Here is a 13522-nt window from a genome sequence, read left to right as displayed (position 1 = left end):
GCTGTTTGTTTACAATCACGCAAGCGGATACATGTGACCGCATTCAGGTTGTAACACAAGATGTTGGTCATAAATCAAAACAAAAATTTTGGTCGTAAATCAAGTTGTTCGCATGTAAGGCCGGTCATATATCAAGGGTCGATTGTATATGGATTATAGGTCCAGCAGGTGCTTGCCAGCAACCATCATCCTGAGACCTGGCTGAAGGAGACAGTGGTCTCTAGTTTAAATAGGTTGAACACACCGACAAAAGCACACTGAGGTAAATGCAAGCAACCACAAATATGCACAGCTAGTGTAATTTAATTTTAATTTAATTTTGTGGATAAAGATTAGATTTCTCTGAATATTAAAATGTTATTATCTTTATGTTTTGTGCCTTGTGATGACATGTCATCTGCTTTTGAAGAGCTTATGATACTTTCCCTCCACGGCTAGAAGCATCCATATCAAGATATACTTAGCTTGATTGCCATCTGCAACACGTAATACTGACACATGGATTGGTGTTGGTTTCTGAGCATTTGGACATGGTGTAACATTATTAATTTCACAGTACAGTTACTCTTTAATGTACGCAGTTTCATATTTAGTTTCCATATGTGTAGTGGTTTTCCTTGTGTGATGTTCTGCTTTGCCACATTTTCTTTATTTCATTTATATAATTTTTTAAAATATTTTTGTTTCAGTAAATTCAATGAGAAAAAATCACAATTAATGAGAAGCTTATATATAATTAATTGATGTAATGTTTATATGTGTACTGGATAAGCAGGGTTTCTGATTCTAGCTCCAGGAAAGCTTAAAAACTACAAGACCACCTCCAGCATTAGCGTATCCAAAAGTTCAGACTGTACCTTTTACAGGGTACATTACTCTTCTGATTGGTAACTACTAATTTATTGTATTGTAAATCACAATGCACATCCTCCTCTCATATAGTATGTGGTAAATAATGGTGCTAATAAATGAAAAAAAACTTTCATAATGTAGTTATTTTTATGATGTTATTTCTGAGTGCCATTTACGCGAAGCATATTGAGAAGATGGAATAGGCAGATGTCGCAAAGGACAATCAAAACCAGGTAATATAGCACCATAAAGAAGACAAAGCAGGCTTTGAATGGCTTTAGATTCAGGCGCGGAAAGGAGTTGAACCATCTGAGCTGTATTTACTGCTCCCTGGTAAAGCCAAATTTTGCTTTGAAGACAAGCAAGATGTACAGTTTGCTATTATTAAGGAAGAAAAAATAGTGAATTGTGTTGAACTCATGTGTGAAGACATTTGCTCATGTGATTTCGTAGCTTTGTGCAGCTTACTCAAAACTTCATTGACATGTCTGCTGACTTGATATCCATGTGTTCAATTAAATGTACAACAAAGTATAACCAGGCACATTTCATTTGTATTCAAGCAAATCCAAGCAGCTCTAAAATGAAGATGTCACAGTATCAGGGACAAACAGATATGTCTTTCATGCATTCACAGGTAGTTGTCGACTTACGACCATGTTCAGTTTTGCTGGACCGGTCGTAATTTGATCTGGACGTAAGACAGACTGTTATATGTATTCAATCTTGACCGTAAGTAGAGTACTATATAATACGTCCCTTAAGTTATATTGTTTGTTTTACATCTTTTTTATCATCATTCTTAGCACATTGTGTAGATTTTCTATCATATTTTTGTAAATAATTTTTTTATTTTATTGCTTTGTTTCATTATTACTGTTGCTCGCATGGGTGCTGAACAGCTTCACGAATCCTCTCTTTGTCTATGTTATGTTACGTCATCAGTGTAAGCATCTCCCAGTGTTTATTGTGTTAACTTTGAGAGGAGGAATTGTACAGGCAGAATTTGAGCGCTTCTATGTTTTCAGTTTTAACATTTCAGCCTGTTAATAATAAAAATTAACTGATAAAGGAGTTCAGGGTGGTTTCATCACCCCTTCATGGTGGTGCGCACAAAGTGTAACATTGTGAATCACAACAAAGAAGCTTTAGAAGTTAACCAGATTCAAAGCCACAGCTCAGCAGTGGTAAACACTAGTTTACGATGGGATAACATAAGTTACATGCAAGTGCATTTGCTTTCTTTCTTCCCTCATACTTCTTGATCACTTTCATTTTTGTGTTGAGATCAATTGTCTCTTTTCATGTAATTGTAAGACAAATGTAACTGAACATTTGAAACTGCTGCAGATAAAAAAGTGAGATCAAGATGAATGAGTTACGGCATATGGAGCTGGTGTGGTGATAACTGTTGTTTGCCTGTGATACATGGTAGCAGTCGTAAGCTGAATGGTTGTAAGATGCATATGTCATAGGTAGATGACTACCTATATGTTCCTGAGGTCTTACTGCATGGGATGTGGTTTCCATATGTTGATGTTCTCCACTTTGACTTATAAAGCCTCTCACTGGCATTGAAGGGAAAAGTTTACGAAAGCTGAATGAAGGGCTGTATGCTGTGTGGGAGTGATACACAGCAAATGAAGGCAGAATATGAAACAAAGATGTAAAGAATGGAGATGAGAATGATCAGATGGATGTGTGGGGTGTTATATAGTGAGAAGACAAATGCTTAGTTAATAGAAGGTTTTGGTGTGGAGGCGATGCATGCTGTGCTAAGAAGAAACAGATTAAGGTAGTCTGGGGATGTGGTGCAAAAGATAACTGGGTGAAGAGGTGCATCAAGATGGAGGTGTAGGGGTATGAGGCCAGGAGGAACACTAAAGAAGTTGTGATTGGAGATGGTGTCACATATATAAAAAGAATGGGTCTCATGGCAAAGGTTGCTCAGGTTCTTGGAGAGTGGATTAAAATGATTCTAGGGGTAATCGTTGTGGAGCACCAGGCAGGCACCGCCACCTCAACCCGACACAGACAAGCGTGGGACACAAGCTCAATGCACACACGGGTTTTATTTTTTATCTCGTGGGTAATGCCTTCCCCTGCCATCCCAGCACAGTCTCACAAGCACAATACAACAACTCTTCCTTCTCTCTTTCTTTTCTTTTCTTTCTCCATCATTCCTCTGATCAAGCTTTGTCTTCCTCCTCCTAACTCTGGCTTCCTGAGTAGTGGTTGCTGGCTCCTTTCTGGCTTTCCTTCTGCACCCAGAAGCGCTCCAGGTACTTGATGACCTAGTTTCCAGCAGCACTTCCAGGTATGGCGAAAGAACTGCCCAGATCCTGCTGCAGCACCTCCTGGCGGTTCCCAAGGATCCCAACAGGGTTTCACCAAACTCCAACTCTCATGGAGCCCTGCAGGAGTCTGAGGCACCACTGCAACCCAGGGGGGCTGCCATCTAGCATCCCCGGGGAGGTAACACTCTTTCCACGGTTGCTCCCCTTGTCCTCCTGGCGTGGAGGCGTCCCGGCCATGCAAGGGCCCCAGCCACACACTACACTGTCTAATCTGGGTAAACCTTTAAAATGGTTGTTAAACTGGCAATGATTATGGATGATTATATCATGTTAGAAAGACATTTTATATGTTTTATGCTGTACAGATTGGGAATAATTGTTTACACATCCAGATGTGTGCATGGACTAAAATGGGCTGTAGCATAGACTAGAAGTTTATCAAAAATGTATGATTATATGTTGTTTGAAGTCAAAGAAATATTTCTAATAGGCAAGCAGAAAGAGTTCTCTTTAACCCCTTTACTGATACTCCTTAGATAACGCCTTCACCGCTAGTGACATGCACACTATCATCTCTGAGTTACCTCATCAATAACACGTCGACACTGCATACATTGACATCGTCGCGTTTACTTGTCTTCTGAGAAAAAAAACAGCTAATAACTGTTTGATGACTTTGAACAGTGTTTGCCAGAGCAGGGTGAGCTGAATATAAGGTGGAAATTAAAGTGTTTCCTTTCATGTGAAGAGGAATGTGGTTTATTGTGAGATAATAATAATAGTTCTTCAAAAATGCACAAGGAGAGCATGATGGATTCTTGCTCTAGTGATAGTGAAGAATACAAAGATGATGAAAGTGCTCAAACATTAAATTGACATAACTGATTCAGTACCTCACAGTAAAACCTAGTTCAATACTGCACATGTAAGCTAAATAAAAAAAGATTACCCAAGTATTTGTAGTAATTGGAGATTAAAGAGTAATCTGCTAAGGCCTAGTAATGTACTTCTTGTTGAGTTTAGGGCCCCTGATTATGTACAAAAGTCTGAGTGAGGGGCTTACTGTGTAAGTACAAGGCATAAAATAAAAAGGGAAAGTTGGGGAGAAAGTTTAGAATAAAGAGAGTAGAGAAGACATATAGAAACTACCACTGTGGAACAACAAGGTAAGCTGGAGCTGTGTCATACATTCCCTGCCACAGACTCTGATCTAAGTAGTGAACCAACAAGTAGTTTGTCTGCATAAAGCTTGTGTTGACATACAAAAAGGAGAAACTATAAAATAAACGCCATGTTAGAACAATGACAGCAGTAATGATAAAGAATAAGTGGATGAAAGAGTGCTTAGTAGGAATAAGTTTAACACTAGCTATTAGTAATCACCCCACTCAACTTCCTTGAGGTGAGCACAAACGCAAAACATTTCAAAAGACACTATGTACAGTTGATTCTCTGATTCAGAATGTTCAGTTTAACCCAGACATCATTGATTGATTTATTGATAAATTCAGGGTGATAGACTCGATAAGAAAAATGGCTTCAAGGCAAAAATGGGAGATAAACAGTGGAGACAAAGCATAAGTTAAAAAAAATTGTTTGGCATAGGTTTTAAAATAACATCAAAATTAAAAATGTGCACTGGAATGATCTTCACATTTCAATGTAATACTAGTGATAAAAAAGTATGGAGAAAGCACAAAACCTTATCTGTATTGAGGAGGAATGCTTCAAAGTTTTAACAACATAAATTATTTAGAGTATAAAGCAATATGTTAGGATGTCTATCTATCTAAATAAATTACTTCTGGAGTGTGCCTCCTACTTGCAGTTATAAACTTTGTAGTTTTTATTTCCAAACATCTAGACAAATGTAATAAAGAAAGGGAGCAGAAAACAGAGACAAAGAATAAAATACCAACTACAATATGTTATAAGCACTTTTGCCCCATAACCCAGAACCAAATTAAGATGGATTAGGAAATTATGTTTGGTTGCAAACAGTTACATAAATGTCTCCTAAGTATTATAAAGCTGAAGCTTCATGAGGGATCATACTCTGCTACATGCTCAAAAGTATTAGAAAACAAGTTTTACACTTGTGCCAATTTAAATGAATAATTCTCTTAGCATCTGAAATGTCTAATAATGTGTCTGCATATTAGTGTACCACTATACGTGTGCTATTTTCGTTTCCTCCACTGCTACCACTGATGGTGTGATCCATAATTTTCACCTAAAGTATAGTATTAATGAATATAAATGAATTTAATGTATTAAACATTTTCAAGTGAATTCTATTGATATATGATTTTCTTGCTATATTTTCTTATTTTACTTCAACCCAGCATCATGGCACAAAATCCTGTGCCCACATTTTGCCTTGGTAGTATCTGCTCATTCTATTGTGCCCAGTGGCTCCAGAATAGGCTCTGGCCTCGCTTGTGACCCTGAACTGGATTAAGCAGTTTGGAGAATGTTATGTCATATGTACCTTCTGTAGATGTATATGTACAGTCATGTGATAAAGTAAGTACACCCCATAAGATGTATTTTTTTCTTTTTTTAACATATGCTGTTCATATAAAAAGGTATCTTTAGAAAATAATTATATATTTGAATAAAAAAATGAAAATGTATCTTTGAAATATGCCAGTGAAAAGTGAATAGATATTCTGTTTCCATCTCTGGAAAATGTAAGTAAGCTCAACTCTAGTAGCTGCTATTTCTCCCTCAGGCAGAATTTCCTATAACTGTCTACCAGTCTTGGATATTAAGTGAGAGAAAGTGTTTCCCAATCGTCCTTGCAAAATTGTTTCAGGTGTGCGATGTTTGAGGGGCGTCTTGTGTGCACAGCATATTTCATATCCTTCCACAGCATCTCGATAGGATTCAGATCTGGGCTTTGAATTGGCCGTTCCTGCACCCTCTCTTTTGCCCTTTTCAGTCTTTCCTAAGTGGAAAGCTACCACAGATATGCTGATGACAAGCAACTGTACTTATCAGTAGCACTTGATGACCCCGACTCTGTTGATTCACTGACGCAATGTCGTACTTGTGTTTCTGAATGGATGAGTAGTAATTTTCTCAAACTAAATAAAGAGAAAACTGAAATTTTAGTGATTGGCAATAATGGATATAATGAGGTTATTAGAAATAAACTTGATGCGTTAGGATTAAAAGTCAAGACAGAGGTAAAGAATTTAGGGGTAGCTGTTGACTGTGACCTGAATTTTAAATCACATATTAATTAGATCACTAGGGCAGCATTTTTTCACTTAAGAAATATAGCAAAAGTTAGACCTCTTATATCATTGAAAGATGCTGAGAAATTAGTTCACACTTTTGTTTTCAATCGAATAGATTACTGTAACGCACTCCTCTCAGGACTACCCAAAAAAGACATCAATTGATTGCAACTAGTGTAGAATGCAGCTGCTAGAATCTTAACTAGAAAAAGAAAATCCGAGCACATTTCTCCAGTATTGATGTCACTACATTGGTTAACTGTGCCATTCAGAATTGACTTTAAAATACTGCTTATGGTTTATTAAGCCTTCAATAATCTTGCTCCATCTTATTTTTCGGAATGTCTGACACCTTACACTCCAAATCGTAACCTTAGATCTTCAAATGAGTGTCTGCTTAGAATTCCAAGAACAAAACTTAAAAGAAGTGGTGAGGTTGGCTTTCTGCTTTTATGCACCTAAAATCTGGAATAGCTTGCCAATAGGAATTTGCCAGGCTAATACAGTGGAGCACTTTAAAAAAACTGCTGAAAACACATTACTTTAACATGACTTTCTTATAGCTTCATCTTAGTTAAATCCTGATGCTCTGTATATTCAATTAATTATCATTATCATTCATGGTGGCTCCAGTATCCATACTAACCCCTACTCTCTCTTCTGTTCTTTTTCTGGTTTTCTGTGGTGGCGATCTGCGCCACCACCACCTAATCAAAGCACCGTGATGTTTCTACACTGATGGATTAAAGACCAGAAGTCCACGTGACCGTCATCATCAAGTCCTTCCATGAGAACCCTGAATACCATGAGGACTGATTGATGTCATTTATGTTGGGTAGAATGCCTAGAGGGGGCTGGGTGGTCTCGTGGCCTTGGAACCCCTGCAGATTTTATTTTTTCTTCAGCCGTCTGGAGTTTTTTTTGTTTGTTTTTTCTGTCTTCCCTGGCCATCGGACCTTACTTTTATTCTATGTTAATTAGTGTTCTCTTATTTTAATTCTTATTTTGTCTTTTTTTCTTCATCATGTAAAGCACTTTGAGTTACATTATTTGTATGAAAATGTGCTATATAAATAAATATTGTTGTTGTTTTACAGGAATGCTTTGGGTCATTGTCATGTTGCAAGGTCCACTTTTGGTTGACCTTCAATCTTTCAACAGGTAATTTCACATTATATTCAGGCACCCTCCAGTACAATGAAGAATTCTTAGTGCACTCTATGATGATGAGCTGCTCAGGCCTTGATGCAGCAAAGCTGCCCCAAACCATGAGATTGCCACTACCATGCTTTCAACGTGGTTTCCAGTTCTTCTGGTCAAATGATGTCTTTGGTTTTTCCCAAACATGTCTTCTGGTGCTGTGGTCAAATACTTCTATCTTTGGCTCTTCTTTCCAGAACAGAATGTTCCAGAAGTCCTGGTTTTTGCCTAGGTGATGCCCTAATGGTCTTTCTGGAGAGCAAATATTACGTAATTGCACACCTCCCTTGTAGATCTAATTGATGCAGCCTCTTTCTAATGATGGACTTATGCACTTTGACATCAACAGTGGCAAGAGCTACCTGTAGATCCTGTGATGACATTCTGAGGTTCTTAGAGACGTCTTTCAACATTTTGCAATCTGCTCTCTGCTGGAATGGCTTGGCCTGGACAAGCTGGCAATTGTGTGAAAATTTCTCCACTTACAGATGACCTTCCAGACAGTGGAATAACTGATTTCCAGTTATTTAGAGATCTTTTTAAATCCTTACCAGACTCAATAGACATCTATAACCTTATTTCTGAAGGCCTTAGAAAGCTGTTTCAATGCAGGCATGGTGATATCACACATTTCAACAATAAACAGCAAACCAAACAAAATGATTGAGCTTTAAATAAGACAGGTCCAGTCATGATTCACTTTAATGGCGTTTTAATTACCTGTACTTGGTCTGAGGCACCTAATTCTAATTTTAGTCATTTGAAGTTGTGATAAATGTAGGCAATTCCTGTCAAAACCCATAAGGAGCCCTGGGAGGGATTCACCTTGCTGTACAGAGTGCAAGTCTCTTCATTTACCAAACATGGCACCCCTTTGGTATCCATAGTGCAGAATTGGGTCCAGAGAGCGTACCCTTTGAGTTACCAAAACTGGGACCCTCAATGTCTGGAGCACATGCCTCTTAACTGTCAAAAACAGCACCCCTCATTTGACTGCACCATTGGTGGCCACCCATATCGCCTAATGGATTTACCTGATCTGAATGTAGTGGTGTACTTACTTTTTCCACATATAAAATTTTCATTTATGATTATTTAAATTATACGATGAACTACAAAATGAAAATATGGCACATTGTTTGATATATCCAAGTGCTAAAAAAGTTTAAAATACTTTCTTTTTCACATAATTGCAGCTACTTAAAGGCTTTTCTTATTCTTACTGTGTAAAGCTGAGAGTCTTTCTTCATTTCAAATGATATTTACTGATGACAGGGACTCCTGACATCATCTGTTTGAAATATTGATTTCAAACCCATTTTCCATTTTTCCATGGTCATACTTCACTGAGTAACAGAGACATTAACCTTTGACATGAAAGGCCTTTGGATGCATCCATGAGTATTCATTATCTGTTGCATTTTACTTGTTCCTTCATTAAAATACGTAAAAAATACAACCTGATATAAAAAAGGACTTTAAAAGGTTAAGAGGCATATACACTAAATGCAACATCAATTCTTTTTTCATTGTGACTCTCGTTAATCAGTACTTTTCCACTTGTCATTAATCTCATTTCCTTTTTAAAGTTTTTTTTTTTTTATTGTGAATTACTCATCTCTCTTAAGTACTTGTCATTTGCTTTCACTGTAATGTACTAAAATCTAAAAGGAGTGTAAACTTTTTATAGGTCTTTTCTGGATAAAGACTTTAGCAGTAACGGCATTGTAAGTGTGAAGCAATTATCTCATAAAGCAGATGCTGGTAATTCTGACATCTAACTGTATTACAATAGTAAAAAGTAGCATTCACCCTGCCCACACCACAGTTTCTGCCATAGAATTAGCTGTTTCTGCAATACTGCATTGCAAAAGTGTAATACCACTAGATAGTACTTAACACATTAAAATAATATAAACATGTAAAATGGATTTGTAGAACATTTTCTGTGTATGTGTTTTGTAATGTAGTAGTTTGGTTTCAGGCTTCAGACCTGAGCTGGAAGGCTTTCAGGTTGTCCATGTTGAGTTCCTTCCTCACCTTATACAAAATCGTGCTATCATTTAGATAGCAGATGGCAAACAGTAACTTGTATAAATGTGTATCTCATGATGGAATGGGGTCTCTTTCAAAGTGATATTTAACCATGTCAATGTCAATTTATGTCAATTTATTTATATAGCACATTTAAACAAACATAGCAATGCTGTGGCCAAAGTGCTTTACAAAAATAAAACAAATTAACATAAAACATAAATAGAAATAAAATATATGAACATAAAATAAAATACATAATAAAATAGAAGTAATGTTATATACATAAAAAATAGAAGTAATGTAATATAATCACAAAGAAGAAGCCATCAGTATTACTGAAGGTCACTGAATGCAAGTGAGTAGAAATGAGTCTTTAGTCTTGTTTTAAACAGTTCAATTGTAGACGACTCCTTTATATGATGAGGTAAAGAGTTCCACAGGCGAGGTATGACAGCTGCAAAAGACCTGTCCCCCTTGTACCTAAAGTTGCCAGCATAGGTTATGCCTCCTTCACAAGTCCAAATTCAATCTAATTTAGTTAATTTGGATATAATGCACTTCTATTAACAGGCATAGATTAGTGTGTATGTTTATTTAAAAGAAACCATTTATCATGCAACAAAAAAACAGAAGCACAGTGCTGAACTGTGTGGTGTAATGCTTTGAGTTCATGAGCTCCAGAGCACTGGATTGAAGCCAACCTTAAACCACAAGGATACCAATTCAGTGTGACTTTGAGCAAATCACTAAACCTGTTTGTGTTCCAACTGTAAAAAGTAGGCATTAAAAGTTGCAACATAGTCTGATCTTTTAGGTTACCACAGATACAGCTATCAGCCAAATATATAATAATATCATAAAAATACTATAAAATATATATAGAAAATATATATTCAAGGGGCGGCACGGTGGCGCAGTGGGTAGCGCTGCTGCCTCGCAGTTGGGAGACCTGGGGACCTGGGTTCGATTCCCGGGTTCTCCCTGCGTGGAGTTTGCATGTTCTCCCTGTGTCTGTGTGGGTTTCCTCCGGGCGCTCTGGTTTCCTCCCACACTCCAAAGACATGCAGGTTAGGTGGATTGGCACTTCTAAATTGGCCCTAGTGTGTGCTTGATGTGTGGGTGTGTTTGTGTGTGTCCTGCGGTGGGTTGGCACCCTGCCCGGGATTGGTTCCCTGCCTTGTGCCCTGTGTTGGCTGGGATTGGCTCCAGCAGACCCCCGTGACCCTGTTTGGATTCAGCGGGTTGGAAAATGGATGGATGGATGGATATATTCAAGGTGTTTGAAATAAATTGCTATGAAAACCATTAAAAATGATTTACATATAAAAATATCGGGCAACATAGTAATTAGCTCTGCTGCCTCTCTGGCCCAGTCATTGTCTGTGTGAAGTTTGCTCATTCTCCCCATGTCCGTGTGCGTTTTCCGGACTACTACTGTTTTCCTGCCACATCCATAAAGATGTGCAAGTTAGGTTAACTGGTGATGTATCTGAACTGGCTATGTATCTCTTGTGACAATATCCTGTTCAGGGATGGTTAATATCCAGTGTCCAGAGCTACCAGTAATGGTGTCCAGAATTGGATTAATGGGTTTGAGAATGTCATGTCATGCTATATAAGAATATAGGAATGTCACATGTGCAGATACAAAATGAAAATTTTACTTGCATGTTGAACCAACATGCAATATATTCAGCTAAGACCAACTAATAATTGTCAGACAGCCACTCCCTCTGTGTGAAATCAAACAATGGATAACTCTGTCAGAACAAATCAAAGTGTCAGCAGCTGGTCCTTGATTGATTATGATATCCCCCTTTAAGGTGCCATCCCCAAGGCAGAAAGGACAACCTACAGAAAGCAGATCACCACACAAAATCAGGATAACAAATATGGAAGAATAGAAAAGACCCAGTAATGGCCATATACAAGACCCATTGAAATGATCAAAAGGTAAAATGATCAACTTTACCAGTAGCCTTAACAGGAGTACACTGCACTACTTTAAAAAGAGATTAAGGGTTGATTGTTTCAAAATTGTGAGTCTCTGTCTCCCACAACTTGGAATTGTAATCAAGCCTACTTCCTGAGATCACATTGTTCACTCTGGCATAAATACATTAATAAGTTTTGTAAGATTTGCAAGCGGGCTAAGGCATGACTTTATATGTCAAAAAGGGAGCCTGTAACATGAATTTTACCCTTAATGGGAAGCAAAAGTATCACTTTAAGAACTGAAGTCATATAGTTGCACTAAAAGTTGGCTGAGTGTAAGTAACTATGGGTTGGTATATGTGAGTGAGTGAGTGATTGTGCCCTGTGATGGATCAGCGCTCTGTCCAGCATTGGTTCCTGTATTGTGTTCTGTGGTGTTCTTGCTGTTGTTACCCTGAAATGCAATTAGAGAGTTTGGCAATAGATGGATGAAGTTATATGGTTACATTTCCTAATCCTAGTTATAGCTTATTCTGTTGTGTTTTAAATTAACTTTGTAGGTGAAAGACTTTTCACACATCTACTGTTTCATCTCACTAAATCAGGTAAAAAGAGTATTTAGTTTATTAAGAAATAGGTTAAAAGCTGATGGCTCAATATGTTTATTTATATATTTATTTTTCCTAAATTGAATCACCTAGTATGTTCTGTATATTATTTCCTGGATTTTCTCATAACTTTCATTTTGATCTTGAGTGTTTAAATATGTTAACAAACTGAACATTGTTTTTAGTGACTTGATGGAATACAAATTCAAAAATATTTACTTAAAATACATATCGAGTTGAGCTGATTTAGGTGGTTCAGGCATCTACTAAAAACTGAGAGAAGACCTCGGGGAAGAGTCGGGGCTTGCTGGGAGGATTATTTCTCTCAGATGGCTTGGTAATGCATAGAGATCCCACAGTTGAGTTGTCAAGTGTAGCTAAGGAAAGGGACATATGGGCCTCACTGCTAAGACTGTTGCCCCTGTAATTCAGTTTCGGATAAGCAGCGGAAAATGAATCAATAAATAAAATGTAAAAAACAAGTACAGCATGGTGAGTCACAGAAGAGCAACAGAGCCCAATGAGAATGGCTGCAGGATATGAACACATTTACTCCTGGACTGTAGGCCAGTGAGCAATGAGATTCCATTAACTGTCTCCCTGTTAAGGACATCAAGTGTTTACTGTGAGCAAGAATGATCAGGAAATGATCAGAATGCTGAGAACACATCGTCAAAAGGGTAAAACACGGGTTAAAAAAACAGGAGACAGGACAGTACAGAGCTACCAAAACCAGAAGGCAAAATCAGAATAGAAGTCAAGAGGGATCATAGTTGAAAACCAGAAAATTAAACCTGACCCCAAGGCCTACTTAGATTTGAAACCCAATATCACTAAAGAAGTTCAAACCAGAAGGCAAAATCAGATTAGAAGTCAAGAGGTATCATAATTGAAAACCAGAAAATGAAAAACGGACCCCAAGGCCTACTTAGAGTAGAAATCAACTCGCACTAAAAAAGTTCAAACTCTGCATTCACAGAGGAATAATTTGTATTTATGTGCAACTGCTGCTACTTTTATACACAATGTGATATGAAAATTCTGATGGTGACGGGTATGTGATCAATACTAACACACTGCGTGAACAAGGAAATAAAGATGATAATAAAAAATAGCTTAGATTTCAACTCAGAACACAAAACAAATGTCAGACCTAGATTCCACACATGTAAAAATCCAAGTTAACACAAGTGTACATGCATAAAGATGAATGAATGCTACACTCCCCAAGTATATATGCAGTAAAAATGTTCAAGTTGCTGTAAGAGTTCTGGGAAAACAAACAGTATAGACCATAAATTAATGAGAATCTGTGGAAAGTGCATTATAAGCCTGTTATTTATTATTG

The sequence above is a fragment of the Erpetoichthys calabaricus genome, chromosome 3 (genome assembly GCF_900747795.2).
Source record: "Erpetoichthys calabaricus chromosome 3, fErpCal1.3, whole genome shotgun sequence".
NCBI classification, from domain to species: domain Eukaryota; kingdom Metazoa; phylum Chordata; class Cladistia; order Polypteriformes; family Polypteridae; genus Erpetoichthys; species Erpetoichthys calabaricus.
The sequence above is the reverse complement of the archived record's forward strand: the minus strand, read 5'-3'. Positions refer to the sequence as shown.